This window comes from Notechis scutatus, chromosome 8 (assembly GCF_049901735.1).
Source record: "Notechis scutatus isolate UNSWTSFEM ecotype Mainland chromosome 8, rNotScu1.2, whole genome shotgun sequence".
Lineage (NCBI taxonomy): Eukaryota > Metazoa > Chordata > Lepidosauria > Squamata > Elapidae > Notechis > Notechis scutatus.
Genome location: NC_142016.1, coordinates 17,406,680 through 17,423,173, shown reverse-complemented (window position 1 = coordinate 17,423,173; position 16,494 = coordinate 17,406,680). Strand labels below are relative to the sequence as shown.

Below are 16,494 nucleotides of genomic sequence, written 5' to 3'. Positions count from 1 at the left end.
AAACAGGAAGTGGAACGCTGCTGGTGCAGAGCAAAACCAGGAAATTGGAAGGGTGGGTGGATGGAAGGGAGGGAGGCGGGGGGGGGGGAGGGGGGAGGAAACACGTCCAGAATGTGTAGTGCCTTCAGAAGAAGGGTAGAACTTAGTCAATACCAGATGTCACTTCTCCAACAGATAACAGCTCTCTGAACCAGCTCATATCATTTGCTAAATGTTCCCAATTTTCCCCCCCCTGAAGATGAGCCCAGCATTCACTACAATAACATGGATGGAGTGATACTCAACTCGAACAACAAAACAAGAAAATCCTTCTCAAGAACCCAACCATTACTTGGAAGCTTTTCTGTAGCTCCTAGACTAATTCTTGGCTGCCTATTTTACTTACTATTCTCTAGGGAAAAACACAGAAGCCATAGGAGAGTTAAGCAATGGCTCATTAACTCCAATCCCCCAGAGCAGACTTTGCTTCGATTATACAACACAACGTTGCTTAGACAACGATAGGTTACCAAGATTCCACTCTTGGATCTAGTTTTTCTTAAAGGGCTATCTGATCTCGAAGAAGGGTTGTTTTTTTTAAAACGAAGGGAGGGAGGGAGGGAGGGAGGGAGGAAAGAAGGAAGGAAGGAAGGAAGGAAGGAAGGAAGGAAGGAAGGAAGGAAGGAAGGAAGGAAGGAAGGAAGGAAGGAAGGAAAGAAAGAAAGAAAGAAAGAAAGAAAGAAAGAAAGAAAGAAAGAAAGAAAGAAAGCCCCAGCTCGCAAACAACATCCAATCCATTTTGACAACTTATATTCAAGGACATGTGTAATGCACCTTTTTTTTTTTTTTAAGTCCACTGATCTTGATTTAATGCATTCAAAAGACAATCCAGTGGCTTCATCTGAATCCATGAATTCTTCTAGGAACTTTTTTTTAAAATTCTCCCAGAGGAGCATGCAACTCTGAAAGCCTTTTAGAGAGACTCCAACTCTTTAAAAGCGGCTGCAATGTAATTTTGCATTTGCTTGTTTTTTTCATGTAAAAGTTTTACTTTTTTTTACAGATCAAAAAAATGACAACGAGAATTTTAAAAGGTAAATAAATATACAAGAGATAAACATACAGGAGATTTAAAAACCTGTAAGTGGTTATAATTTTCCATACATCATTAATTATGAATAATTGAATAGGGTTAAGGAACCAAAAAAAAAAATCAAAACTTCAAGCTAGGATAAATAAGAACCATAGTTAACACAGTGTGAATCCCCAAATCATTTGTTGATACACACTGAACTGTCATTTTTAATGTAACAGGAGAAAGTATACAAATATGATTACAGAGTAAATAATATGGTAAATTCACTGCAATTTTAACCAAAATAAAATAACCACTCCTTTTTAGAATCCAGTCCCCACACAACACTCAGAAGGCATGTACTATACCTGTAGAAAGTGACCCTAAATTATATTCTAAACATAATCTAGAAAAAGCCACTCCAAAGTCCCTTAAGGGTTATCCAGAGGTCATTTTAAAGTCTTCCAATCTTTAAAATCTATATGGTTTCTAAGAAGAGTCAAAAAGGACTCTTGCTCAACAATCCATCTTTACAAACAAGGGTGACATTCTCACGATTATCTCTGAACAGGCTAACTCAAGATAACATTGCTTGTGTGCCATTCATTCAAAATAGGAAGTTGCCATAGTAAATAGGGACAATTAATATCATCATGGAAACTGTTAAGGAAAGAGGAAGGCTTGCTTTCTAATAGTTTCTTGAGCTCTTTACAGGAGCAACATAGTCTCTTCCTATTTCATTCTCTTCCTATTTGTATTTGATTTGATTGTAACAGTTGAATCCTACCACTTCATATACCCCATGCTCTCAAGTACACCCTTACTCATTCTCTTAAAACATGAGGCCATGGTGCCTGTGTTGGGATCGTGTAATTTTTGTTCGACAACATAATTCATTTCACCCTTCATTCTGCCAAGTCCTTTAGGTGATAGAGGAGAAGCTATCTTAGAGATCATCTAAGCACACCCACCCACAATGCAATGCCCCCTGCACATGCGCATGCAACAACCTCGCCCCCCCCCCTTACCTGCACTGCGCATGTGTGCGCCTCCCAGCTGATTTTTGAGGCCATTTTCGCCCTCCTGGAGCCTCAAGAGGCTGAAAACAGGCTCATTTCGGCACTTCTGGTATTTCCAGAAGGCCCGGTTTTCAGCCTCCCAAGGCTGCAAAGGCTTCCTCGAGCATCCAGAAGGGCGAAAATGGCCTCAAACGGGCCGAAAATCAGCTGGGAGGCACACACATGTGCAGTGCAGGTAAGTTTGGCAGGGCCCGCACAAATAGCTCTGCGTGCCACCTGTGGCACACATGCCATAGGTTCACCATCACGGGTACAGGGTGGGTGGAAAACCTCCAAGATCCCTTCCAACTCTGTTATTCTGTTCATACTGGAGCGGAATGCAATGGCATTCCAGCCTTTATTTAAATAGTGCTAAACAAAGGAACACTCCTCCAAATTTCTAAAGATGAATTCCTGTCAACCAATTCCTGTTGGTTTTCTTCCCCTTAAATTTTAGTTAAAAACTGCTTTCCTTCCATTTCTCTCTCCTGGGCTCTAGTCCTAAAGCACAGCAATGAAATAGTAATGAAACACAGTTTTGTTTGTGTATCTGTGGAAAAGAACTGTTGCAATCTGCACAGAAGAAAAAAAGACCATAAATCTGAGTTAGCTATTAAAAAGTATATGTACGGGCATGCACATGCTCTCACAAGAACAAAGGGGCTTCACAATCGAACCTAAGTTTTGTCTATCCTGGTTCAGAGATTAGAAACCATACAGAAAATGATTAACCCAGCTGATCCAAGTGTTAAAATAGGTTTTTATGTGGGGAACACTAAAATGTGTTTTACTTTTCCTTGGAAAAAGGGAATAAGATAGTGGCTTTCTTTTATGTACACTGAGAGCATACACACCAAGACAGATTCCTTGTGTGTCCAATCACACTTTGCCAGTAAAAGAATTCAATTCAATTCAATTCAATTCAATTCAATTCAATTCTATTCTATTCTATTCTATTCTATTCTATTCTATTCTGAAATAGAATTGAAGGAAGCTAGAGAGAATTTCCTGTTACTATGATAACCATTCAGAATCACCCAAAGAAAAACGATTGGTTAGAGAGGCAAAACAAATTACATATGTGTTTCTTCGTGCAATGCAAAAGTTATATCCAATGCAATTTGCTATCATCAGGAATGGCAATGGCCACAGACTTTGGTAACTTTCAAAGGTAATCAGACGAGAGAACAGAGGAAAGACTGAAATTAATGGAGCAAAACTCATCTGCTGCCATGGCCACCACCACAAAACACAGAGTCTATGTTTAGAGTTACTTTTTTTAAAATTAATTACTGAATTTACATCCTTGCCTTTCTGTTCAAAATAAACTTTGAGGCAGTTTACCGCCATTAAAAACAGGCGGAGTGGAAAATTGTTCCAATAGAAGCAGTCATTAAAATACAACTGTTGGGGAGAAAACCACAGGAGTGTGCATCTTGCTTCTGAACTTCGGACCATCAAGCTTATAAACCTTAGCTTTTGGAAAGTTTGCCAGTCCAGAGTTCAGAAGCGAGATGCACACTTCTGTGGTTTCCCCCCCCCCAACAAGGAGGGAAGGCTGACTCTAAGGAGGGCTCGGACTTCACTTGCGTTTGGACGGGAGATTAAATGCTATCTCAAAATCCCAGAACTGCGTCTTAGTTTGGTACATGAAAAACAAAACAAAACCTGCATTAGAAAGAAGGCAACGGCAAACAGCTTCTGTGCTGTTCCCAGTATCAAGGAGCTATCCAGGAATTACAGGTAGTCCTCGATTTACGACCACAATGGAGCCTGAAATTTCTGTTGCTAAGCAGGACATTTATTCAGCGAGTTTTGCCCCATTTTACGATCTTTCTTGCCACAGCTGTTAAGTGAACCACCACTATTGTTAAGTTAGTCGCACAGTTTTTAAGTGAATCTGGTCGCAAAAGGGAATCACATAATCCCAGGACACTGCGACTGTCATAAGCATGAACTAGTTGCCAAGCGTCCAAATTTTGATCGTGTAACCCTGGGGATGCTGCTATGGTTGTTAAGTGTGAAAAATGGTCATAACTCACTTTTTTCAACGCCATCGTAACTCCAAATGAACTGTTGGACGTCAAGGGCTACCCATAACCCAATGATCCTCAACTTTTTCGTCACCATGGACACCCCTTTAAATGCCTTTTGTGGCCACCAACCATGGCCACAAACACCCCAAGACTTGAGATTTAAATCATAACAAGATTTCAAACCTTCAAAACGTCCCAGGGCTCCACAGGACGAGAACCAGTGAAGTAATCAATTAAGCCCAGTTTGTGAAATTTTTGCCTTTTTCTGACTTTGAGGTCACTTTGAGGACACTCTTTGAGGTCACATACTTTAGAAGAAACAAAGCAGGGAAATTACTTCCAAGACTTCAGGAGAAAGTCAGAAAAAGGAATATTATTCTCTCCCCATCCCTGACATTTTCTTTTTGCTGTTGTTTCATCCCCCCCCCCCTTTTTTTTTTAACAATCTGGTCAGGTTGAAGGTTAGGAAGCCTGAAGGATCAGACAAAAAAAAAACAAAACCCTTTCAAGCCCAACAGCTGAAGCCATCATGCTATTTTATTTATAAAGCATCTAAAATTATGAGGTGCTGCACAGTAAAACCAAGAGTGATAGTTCTCTGCCCACAGACTCAAGTCTAAAATTAACCAACATCTTTCCTTCTTACAATGAAACAAATTTGGAGGGGGGGGGAGGGGAGGAAATGTAGAGAAACAAAAAAAAATATTTGCAAAACAGCCTCTTTTCTTACTTCCATAAAAGTCCATTTCTCAATACCTATAAACTGTTCACTGGGATACAGGCAGTCGTTGACTGGTAATTGGGGGGGGGGGGGGGGGGGGGGGGGGGGGGGGGGGGGGGGGGGGGGGGGGGGGGGGGGGGGGGGGGGGGGGGGGGGGGGGGGGGGGGTGGGGGGGGGGGGGGGGGGGGGGGGGGGGGGGGGGGGGGGGGGGGGGGGGGGGGGGGGGGGGGGGGGGGGGGGGGGTGGGGGGGGGGGGGGGGGGGGGGGGGGGGGTGGGGGGGGGGGGGGTTGGGGGGTTGTTTTGGGGGGGGGGGGGGGGTTGGGGTTGTGTGGGGGGTTTTGGGGGGGGGGGGGGGGGGGGGGGGGGGGGGTTTTTTTTTTGTGTTTTTTGGGGGGGGGGGTGGGGGGTGGGGGGGGGGTTTTGTGGGGGGGTTTTTTGGGTTTGGGGGGGGGGGGGGGGGGGGGGGGGGGGGGGGGGGGGGGGGGGGGCGGGGGGGGGGGGGGGGGGGGGGGGATGGGGGGGGGGGGGGTGGGGGGGGTTTTTTTTTTTTGGTTTTTTTTTTGGGGGTTTTTTTGGGGGGTTTTGGGGGGGGGGGGGGGGGGGGGGGGGGGGGGGGGGGGGGGGGGGGGGGGGGGGGGGGGGGGGGGGGGGGGGGGGGGGGGGGGGGGGGGGGGTTGTTTTTTTTTTTTTTTTTTTTTTTTTTTTGTTTTTTTTTTTTTTTTTTTTTGGATCTGGTTGGTTTTTTTTTTAATTGGTTATTAATTTTAATTGATCAGCTAATTCATCAGTAAGTAAGCATTGTGGTTGTTAAGCAAGACATCACATGAAATTGTACCCGATTTTACGATATTTTTGCTGTGGTCATGAAGCAAGGCATCACATGATGCCAATTTACATGCTTCCCTGCTGGCTTCCCCACTGCTGACTAGGAGGGCCACAAATGGCAATCACGTGATTCTAGGATGCTCCCACTGTCATAAATGCGACCATTTGCCAAGTGCCTGGATTGTTATCAAATTACTGCAGAGACACTGCAACAGTCGTAAGCTGGAAGATGGGTCCTACGCCATTATTGTTTGTCAGCCCCACTGTAATTTTAAACGTTTGGCTAAATGAACAGTCGTAAGTCACAGATTATCTGTGCTTACGAACACCAGCATGAAAAACAAACAGCTTAGCTGCAAGAGTAACTCACAACTGACATGGAAACCCCACTCCAGAATATACACACTTCTACTTAGAATTACAAAATAAACTGCTATAATGCAAGCCATGATCCAATTGGAATATCACTGCCTTATTGGATCTATGGGGGCTTATGTTGGGTGAGAGCCCTAGGCATGGACTGCACCCATACAAACAAAAATCTCTGAGAAATTAGTTTTTATGTTGTTCAGAAAAGCTCCATCCAAAAGCCAATATTAAGAATTGGCAGACAACAGGGAAATAACTGAGCATTACAGAATGCATGTAAAGAATGTTGCACCTTACAAACCGCCAACTGACAGTTAGGACTGCAGAAAAAACAACTGCAACCAACCTGCCTTCCACTGAGGACTTGTATACTGCACGAGCTAGAAAGAGGGCTCAGAAAATGTCTACAGACCACCCTCACATCCTGGACATAAACCGTTTCAACTCCTCCCCTAGGGATGAGGCTACAGGGCATTGCATGCCAAAACTGCCAGACACAAGACAGATTTTCCCCCATGCCATCACCCAATTCCCACAGCAGACTTATGCCTACAGATATTTACCTATGTAGTAGGGCTGTAATGCTATTGTCCTTCCCGTCTTTCCTATTACCTTCTCCTATTGGTAACTTATGATTGTATTACCTTGTTGTTTGTGTGTACTTTGAGAGCTTATGCATCGGAGACAAATTCCTTGCGTGTCCAATCTCATTTGGCCAATAAAGAATTCTATTCTTATTCTCATTAGTTGTGATGGTGCACTGGTTACAATGCAGAATTGCAGGCGAAATCTGCTGACTGCTAGCAGTTCGATCCTGACCTGATCAAGGTTGATCCTGCTAGCAATTCGAATCTGACCCACTCAGCTTTCCATCCTTCCGAGGTCGGTAAAATGAGAAGCCAGATTGTTGGAGGAAATATGCTGAATCTGTAAATCGCTTAGAGACTGCTGTAAAGCACCATGAAGCAATATATATATATATATATGTCTAAGTGCTATTACTATATATTCTATTGTTATCTATTGTTATCTGTTGTTATCTATTGTTATCTATTGTTATCCTATTTGCAAAAGGAATGGCAATCTGCAGCCTCTAATAATATACAAACGAAGGCTTACAAGAAGCAAAAATCTATTTTCTTTTACCTTACAGCATAGGATTTCAGCCTTGAAAAGTACTAAACATTCAAGTTCGAAATATACTGTAAGAAAAGTCAAGACTGTCTTTGCTGAAAACCTCCAAGATAAAACAAGAAAAAGATGCATTCATTTAAGGAGGATTTGAATGAGCCAAAAAAGCTCTTCAATTATGAAGAACATTTATATAATCTGGAAATCTTGGATGCTTAGGTAAAAAATGAAAGGTTACAATCTATCTTGTATTAAAAATTCCCAACAAGGCGCAGCAACTGGATGACTCATTATGCAAGTTTTGTGTATTACCTATAATTGTGGAATAAGCAACAATTGTTTTGGTGACTGAACACATAAAATCCCAAACAAGCAACCCATATTATGGTTCTGCATGACATAAATGCTTTCACATACTTTCTATACCAGACCTGCCAGCTTCAACTTCCATAGCCAACAGCCAGTCAGGATGGAATGGCTTTTCCATTTATGGTGTTTCAGAACTACCTTTCCACAGCAAACATGTTTCCAGTGGATGGAAGAGGTACCCTAAAATATGAGTCCTACCTGTGCAATAGATAAGATGCAAGCATTTCATAGTATTTGAGGTAAGGATCAATGATTTCCCTTGAATTGGAAAGGAAAAATCCAAGTCTTAGGGAGCCCCAAGTACAGCTTTCATGATGATAAAACCTGGTTGGATTCATACGTTGAAATTTCAGTTTGTAGCATGTATCAGTGCTGCCAGCAAATACAGTTTTGTATCTGTTTAATATGTAATTTAGTACCTAATTTTTTTCTTAAAATAAATCTTGCATACCTTTAGCTACCTAGGTTAAATTGATAGCATTGTCTTCTGCTATCTGGGAAGTCTTCAAATATATGCCATTAATTAATTAGATTGTCCTGCCTTTATTGCTTTCCCTTCCTCTTCCTAGTTTCCACACAACACCCCTGGGAGGTGGGTTGGGCTGAGAGCGACTGGACCAGTGTGACTAAGCTAACCTTCATGCCTAAAATAGGACTAGAACTCACCCATCTCCTGGTTTCTGGCTTTGTTTCTAACTCCCTGTCCATCACAACCACAGCAAAAAAAAATTCTGAGAGATGAAATCTGTACAACTAAAAGAGGCCAAGTGTGGGAAAAGCTGGGTGAACATATTGTGTGAATGTGGATTATTAATCCCTAAGGAAGATGCCACTCTCCTTCCTCTTTTCCACCCGTACCATTTGTGAACACAACACATCAAAGGTGTCAAATTGTTGTTTCTTTTTTTCTCTCTCTCTAGGTTTACAAGTAGTTTAGAAGAAGAACAATGCCACATCTAAAAAAAACCTCATACCACTGTACAGAAATCTGCAGGTGTCGCCATCCCATAATAAGCAACAAGAGAGAAACCTGCCAACTTTGACCAATTTCCTCCTCTTAGGATTGCCAGCAACAATTTTTCTTCGTTTTTCTTCTTCTTCTACTGGTACCGATTTTTTCTTTCTTTTTTTAAAAAAAGAAGCTGAGAACTCATATGTCTCCACGTCACTAGATTCCCCCCCCTCCCCAATTCTACATTTTTAAAATATTATTATTATTATTTCTCTCTTCCTTAATTGGGAAAGTAGCCCATTTCCCCCCAAAAGTCCAATTCTTCCTCCGGCCAAAAACATGTGCCCTATGTCCGCTTAAAGAGGGCAGGAAATGAATACTTGCGAGGGGGGGATAATCAACCCACTCTTTTTAATCCCCGCTCCCCAACGAGGGAGAGGTTTCTTCCCCACGACTTGTGGGGTTGGGAGACGACGGGAGGGTGCCGGGACCTTCCGCTCTCTCGGGGAGGGACGGGACACGGGTTGAGAGGGGAAAAGGCGGAGAGAAGCCGAAAGGACCCCCACACACACACACGCGTCGGCGGGTTGTCACAACACGCCAAGAAGCCGGACACGCGTGTCTGGAGGATGCTCGTGCGAACCCAGCTCGGCGATGGATGGGTTGAGTGGGTGGGCTCCTGTTCAGCCTGTTGCACAAGCGCGGCCAGTCGGGGTGGTGAATCCCGGGGAAAGTCGCCGCCGCTACCCCCGGCCATCGCCTTCCGAAGAATCCCCCGTCCTCCATCCGGCGCCGCGCGGCCGCAACAGCCGAGAGACCAGCCCCTTCCGACGGCCCGGGGGTTTCCTTGCGAGGAAGCCCGCACTTACAGCCGGAGCGACGCCTCCCCTTGGGAAGATCCGGCGCTGCTCGCTGCCTCCTGCTGCTGCTGCTGCTGGGTCCCCCCGCGCCGCCTCTGGGTCGCCGCTCCCGCCGGCGGCTCCGCGATCGTCGACTGACGGAGTGGGCGGCCCTCGCGACAACGGTCTGAGAGGCGACGCTCCGAAGCCCAGAGAAGGCGAGGCGGCGCCGGAGCAACGGCGCGCCTCAAGACCCGCCCCCGCCCCCGCCTCTCTCCCCGCCTCCGAACGCAAGCGGGGGTGGGGGGGGCTAGAATCGAACGCCTCGGCCAATCGCCCTCCGAGGCGAGAAAAAGGGGCGGGCCACGAGAGAGAGGGGGGCGGAGGCGCGCCCAGGCCGGCCAATCGGAGCCCGAACGCTCTCGACGTCATTGGGCGCAGAGTGGTGGCAAATTCACAAAACCCGGGAAAGAGGGCGGGGCCGCTGGCCGGGTGGGGGCGGTGGGGGCGGGAAGCGGGGTTGGTTAGTTAGTGCCTCCGTCCCTCTGCTTTGATGGTTATGGTTTGTCTGTGGTTTGTTGGCCGAGCAATGGGGTGAAACCAAGCCTCTCCCCAAAATCTTGATTTACTAACTTGAGTGAATGGGTTCGCCTGTCTGTTCAATGGGGCAGGGCAGGACAAGAAGCAACGGGTGGAAACTAATCAAGGAGAGAAGCAACTTAGAATTAAGGAGAAATGTCCTGACAGAACAATTAATCAGTGGAACAACTTGTCTCCAGAAATTGTAAATGCTCCAAGACTGGAAGTTTTTTAAAAAGAAGTTGGATAACCGTTTGCCTGAAGAGGTGTAGGGTTTCCTGCCTAAGCAGCCGGTTGGACTAGAAGACCTCCAAGGTCCCTTCCAACTCTGTTATTCTATTCTATTCTATTCTGTGAGATTTGTTTGCTTGCAGCCTCCTGAAAAAAGCACCTTTGGGTTTGCTTGCAGACTTTTCATTACCTGGTTAGGTAACACCACTGATGTTATAATCTAGTTGGGTAGTAAAACATCTGCAAGCAATCGGAGCACACCCTGGACTCTATAGTTCAATCCAGAATAATGAACATTCTTTTCTATTAATCTGGAAGTTTTCTGAACAAACCCAGCAGGAAATTGTGAGGTTTGTTTAGGGCTTAGCATATTGCATAAACTCAAGAAAATGTTGGGCAAACACAACCTATGTATGAGTTGGAGGATCTCAAAAGATTCCAATATTAATCAAAGCAGATTCTGCTGGTCAGTTTTCACACCAGATTTAAAGGAAAAGCAATACAGGTAGTCCTCGACTTATGACCACAACTGAGCCCAAAATTTATGTAGTTGAGCGAGACATTTGTTAAGTGAGTTTAGCCCCATTTTATGATGTTTCTTGCCACAGTTGCTAAGTGAATTACAGTTCATCTACAATACTGCAGTTTTTAATATGGTTGTGAACAGTGGTGGGATTCAATTTTTTTTACTACCGGTTCTGTGGGCGTGGCTTGGTGGGCGTGGCTAGGTGGCAGGGGAAGGATATACTGCAAAATCTGCATTCCCTCTCCACCCCACTAGCCTGCTTTCCAGCTCCATTCTCCTGTGCAGGGCAACCAAAGAAGAGCCAGCTGATCAGCTGGGACTCGGGAGGCAGAGAATAGATGGGGGCGGGTCAGTCAGAGGTGGGATTTGCCAGTTCTCCGAACTACTCCAAATTTCCACTACCGATTCTCCAGAACTGATCAGAACCTGCTGAATACTAACTCTGGTTGTGAAGCGAATCTGGCTTCCCCGCTGGCTAGTCAGAAGGTTGCAAAAGGTGATCGCATAACCCTGGGACACTGCAACTGTCATAAATGAGAGTCGGTTGCCAAGCCTCTGAATTTTGTGCACGTAACCATGGGGATGCTGCAACAGTCATTAGTGTGAAAAATGATCGTAAGTCCCTTTTTTCAGCACCGTTGTAACTTTGAATGATCACTAAACAAACTCTTGTAAACTGAGGACTAGCTGTATGTTGTAATGACGAGGCAGTCGAAGTGTTTGATCATGATCAACTGAATCATGATGAACTTTATTAGAGTCTAGTCTTGCATTTATACACATTTTTAGTAATCCTCCAACATTGGTTAACTTTGGTTACTGCTTAACTTTGGTTACTGTTTAGCATAATAGTAATTAACACAATTAATTATCTCTAGTTAAAGTCTAACATATGTTTACTTCCTCTCTCTAATCCTCCTTTAGATTAGTGACTTTGTTTGCCTGAGTTGTATTTGCTTGTAAACATTCTTTATCTGAGGTTTGCCATCCAAGATAGGAACATTCCTGCAATTACAACTCTACAGCTGTACATCCTGGGAATATGAGACATTGATAATCCTCAGTAAATTACTTCAGAAGCTGGAGTTCATTGGCTGCTTTTGAATTAGTGTTTATCCCACTTTTATTACTTTTTATAAATTGCACACGGTGGCAAACATACCGTACCTAATATTCCTTCCTCTTCCTATTTTTTTTCCCCACAACAAAAACTGTGTGAGGTGGAGGCAGGGCTGTGAGAGAGGAACTGGCTCAAAGTCATACAGCTGACTTTTATTTAATCTTTGTTTGGAGAAAGATAACTTATCCCAGTTCTAACCCACTTATTAAACCAAACAATCAATGCATAACAATTGGCAAGATATCAACATCTTTCGCCTTTTTGGTTTCTTATCTATCCGCAAATGCCACAGCAGAAAAATGACTCTTGCTATCATTTGCTTTGGATCTGGATATCAGAGCCTTCCTATTTTTTTTTTTTTATTTTTTTTTGAAGCCAAATCTGGCCAGAAAAAGTTACTTGGAATGGAGAATGACTGTAGCCCTCAGAACACCTTCAGGGCTCATTTAAGATGGCATATCAAGTGCAGATTCATTTTATTTAGTTAATCCCATTTTTCCTCCAGGCGGGGCCTAGAACACATGGTTTCCTGGTTTCTGGGCCAGCACCTTCATTATTCCACTAAACTGTTTTTAAACTTCAATAAAACCCAATTACATCTATCAATCCATCAGATTAGGGAGACAGGGTATTGTTATGGATCCCTCCAGCAAGGACGTCCATCTAGTCCAGGGGTGTCAAACCTGCAGCTCATGGGCTGGATGCGTTACACGATGGCCACGCCCACTTCCAGTTTAGCGAAGAGGAAAAAAAGTCACAACACATCATGTGATGATGTGACAATGCGAGTCTGACACCCCTGATCTAGTGAAATGGTATAGGTTGTCCTGCTTAAGCAAGGGGCTGGACTAGAAGACCTTCAGGGTCCCTTCCAGCTCTAGTCGGATTCTTAGTGCAGGGGTAGGGAACGATGGTCCTTTTATGACTTGTTGGTCTTCAACTCCCAGAATTCCTGAGCCAGCCATGCTATACCATTTACCATTTCACTAGATCAGGGGCTGGACTAGAAGACCTTTAAGGTCCCTTCCAGCTCTAGTCGGATTCTTAGTGCAGGGGTAGGGAACGATGGTCCTTTTATGACTTGTTGGTCTTCAACTCCCAGAATTCCTGAGCCAGCCATGCTATACCATTTACCATTTCACTAGATCAGGGCTGGACTAGAAGACCTTCAGGGTCCCTTCCAGCTCTAGTCGGATTCTTTATGAGTGCAGGGAATAGGCCATGCTATACGATGGTCCTTTTATGACTTGTTGGTCTTCAACTCCCAGAATTCCTGAGCCAGCCATGCTATACCATTTACCATTTCACTAGATCAGGGGGTAGGGAACGATGGTCCTTTTATGACTTGTTGGTCTTCAACTCCCAGAATTCCTGAGCCAGCCATGCTATACCATTTACCATTTCACTAGATCAGGGGCTGGACTAGAAGACCTTCAGGGTCCCTTCCAGCTCTAGTCGGATTCTTAGTGCAGGGGTAGGGAACGATGGTCCTTTTATGACTTGTTGGTCTTCAATTCCCAGAATTCCTGAGCCAGCCATGCTATACCATTTACCATTTCACTAGATCAGGGCTGGACTAGAAGACCTTTAAGGTCCCTTCCAGCTCTAGTCGGATTCTTAGTGCAGGGGTAGGGAACGATGGTCCTTTTATGACTTGTTGGTCTTCAACTCCCAGAATTCCTGAGCCAGCCATGCTATACCATTTACCATTTCACTAGATCAGGGCTGGACTAGAAGACCTTCAGGGTCCCTTCCAGCTCTAGTCGGATTCTTAGTGCAGGGTAGGGAACGATGGTCCTTTATGACTTGTTGGTCTTCAACTCCCAGAATTCCTGAGCCAGCCATGCTATACCATTTACCATTTCACTAGATCAGGGGCTGGACTAGAAGACCTTTAAGGTCCCTTCCAGCTCTAGTCGGATTCTTAGTGCAGGGGTAGGGAACGATGGTCCTTTTATGACTTGTTGGTCTTCAACTCCCAGAATTCCTGAGCCAGCCATGCTATACCATTTACCATTTCACTAGATCAGGGGCTGGACTAGAAGACCTTCAGGTCCCTTCCAGCTCTAGTCGGATTCTTAGTGCAGGGTAGGGAACGATGGTCCTTTATGACTTGTTGGTCTTCAATTCCCAGAATTCCTGAGCCAGCCATGCTATACCATTTACCATTTCACTAGATCAGGGGCTGGACTAGAAGACCTTCAGGGTCCCTTCCAGCTCTAGTCGGATTCTTAGTGCAGGGTAGGGAACGATGGTCCTTTTATGACTTGTTGGTCTTCAACTCCCAGAATTCCTGAGCCAGCCATGCTATACCATTTACCATTTCACTAGATCAGGGCTGGACTAGAAGACCTTTAAGGTCCCTTCCAGCTCTAGTCGGATTCTTAGTGCAGGGGTAGGGAACGATGGTCCTTTTATGACTTGTTGGTCTTCAACTCCCAGAATTCCTGAGCCAGCCATGCTATACCATTTACCATTTCACTAGATCAGGGGCTGGACTAGAAGACCTTTAGGTCCCTTCCAGCTCTAGTCGGATTCTTAGTGCAGGGTAGGGAACGATGGTCCTTTTATGACTTGTTGGTCTTCAACTCCCAGAATTCCTGAGCCAGCCATGCTATACCATTTACCATTTCACTAGATCAGGGGCTGGACTAGAAGACCTTTAAGGTCCCTTCCAGCTCTAGTCGGATTCTTAGTGCAGGGGTAGGGAACGATGGTCCTTTTATGACTTGTTGGTCTTCAATTCCCAGAATTCCTGAGCCAGCCATGCTATACCATTTACCATTTCACTAGATCAGGGGCTGGACTAGAAGACCTTCAGGTCCCTTCCAGCTCTAGTCGGATTCTTAGTGCAGGGTAGGGAACGATGGTCCTTTTATGACTTGTTGGTCTTCAACTCCCAGAATTCCTGAGCCAGCCATGCTATACCATTTACCATTTCACTAGATCAGGGCTGGACTGAGAAGACCTTTAAGGTCCCTTCCAGCTCTAGTCGGATTCTTAGTGCAGGGGTAGGGAACGATGGTCCTTTTATGACTTGTTGGTCTTCAACTCCCAGAATTCCTGAGCCAGCCATGCTATACCATTTACCATTTCACTAGATCAGGGGCTGGACTAGAAGACCTTCAGGGTCCCTTCCAGCTCTAGTCGGATTCTTAGTGCAGGGGTAGGGAACGATGGTCCTTTTATGACTTGTTGGTCTTCAATTCCCAGAATTCCTGAGCCAGCCATGCTATACCATTTACCATTTCACTAGATCAGGGGCTGGACTAGAAGACCTTCAGGGTCCCTTCCAGCTCTAGTCGGATTCTTAGTGCAGGGGTAGGGAACGATGGTCCTTTTATGACTTGTTGGTCTTCAATTCCCAGAATTCCTGAGCCAGCCATGCTATACCATTTACCATTTCACTAGATCAGGGCTGGACTAGAAGACCTTTAAGGTCCCTTCCAGCTCTAGTCGGATTCTTAGTGCAGGGGTAGGGAACGATGGTCCTTTTATGACTTGTTGGTCTTCAACTCCCAGAATTCCTGAGCCAGCCATGCTATACCATTTACCATTTCACTAGATCAGGGGCTGGACTAGAAGACCTTCAGGGTCCCTTCCAGCTCTAGTCGGATTCTTAGTGCAGGGGTAGGGAACGATGGTCCTTTTATGACTTGTTGGTCTTCAATTCCCAGAATTCCTGAGCCAGCCATGCTATACCATTTACCATTTCACTAGATCAGGGCTGGACTAGAAGACCTTCAGGGTCCCTTCCAGCTCTAGTCGGATTCTTAGTGCAGGGGTAGGGAACGATGGTCCTTTTATGACTTGTTGGTCTTCAACTCCCAGAATTCTGAGCCAGCCATGCTATACCATTTACCATTTCACTAGATCAGGGGCTGGACTAGAAGACCTTCAGGGTCCCTTCCAGCTCTAGTCGGATTCTTAGTGCAGGGGTAGGGAACGATGGTCCTTTTATGACTTGTTGGTCTTCAATTCCCAGAATTCCTGAGCCAGCCATGCTATACCATTTACCATTTCACTAGATCAGGGGCTGGACTAGAAGACCTTCAGGGTCCCTTCCAGCTCTAGTCGGATTCTTAGTGCAGGGGTAGGGAACGATGGTCCTTTTATGACTTGTTGGTCTTCAACTCCCAGAATTCCTGAGCCAGCCATGCTATACCATTTACCATTTCACTAGATCAGGGGCTGGACTAGAAGACCTTCAGGGTCCCTTCCAGCTCTAGTCGGATTCTTAGTGCAGGGGTAGGGAACGATGGTCCTTTTATGACTTGTTGGTCTTCAATTCCCAGAATTCCTGAGCCAGCCATGCTATACCATTTACCATTTCACTAGATCAGGGGCTGGACTAGAAGACCTTTAAGGTCCCTTCCAGCTCTAGTCGGATTCTTAGTGCAGGGGTAGGGAACGATGGTCCTTTTATGACTTGTTGGTCTTCAACTCCCAGAATTCCTGAGCCAGCCATGCTATACCATTTACCATTTCACTAGATCAGGGGCTGGACTAGAAGACCTTTAAGGTCCCTTCCAGCTCTAGTCGGATTCTTAGTGCAGGGGTAGGGAACGATGGTCCTTTTATGACTTGTTGGTCTTCAACTCCCAGAATTCCTGAGCCAGCCATGCTATACCATTTACCATTTCACTAGATCAGGGGCTGGACTAGAAGACCTTCAGGTCCCTT

At 45.3% G+C, this 16,494-nt stretch overlaps 1 protein-coding gene across 2 annotated transcripts in view; it reads right to left on the bottom strand.

Moving 5' to 3' along the window:
• The window catches only part of LOC113419879 (beta-1,4-galactosyltransferase 3-like), a 36,443-nt gene extending 26,817 nt beyond the window's left edge, over window positions 1–9,626 (bottom strand). Inside the window, exon 1 of one of the 2 annotated variants that reach the window (XM_026679477.2) lies at window positions 9,386–9,626. The gene's annotated coding sequence lies outside the window, so the exon portion shown is untranslated. The remainder of the gene's footprint in view (window positions 1–9,385) is intronic. The other variant, XM_087970879.1, reaches the window with a different exon arrangement.
• Between the last annotated feature and the right edge of the window lie 6,868 nt (window positions 9,627–16,494).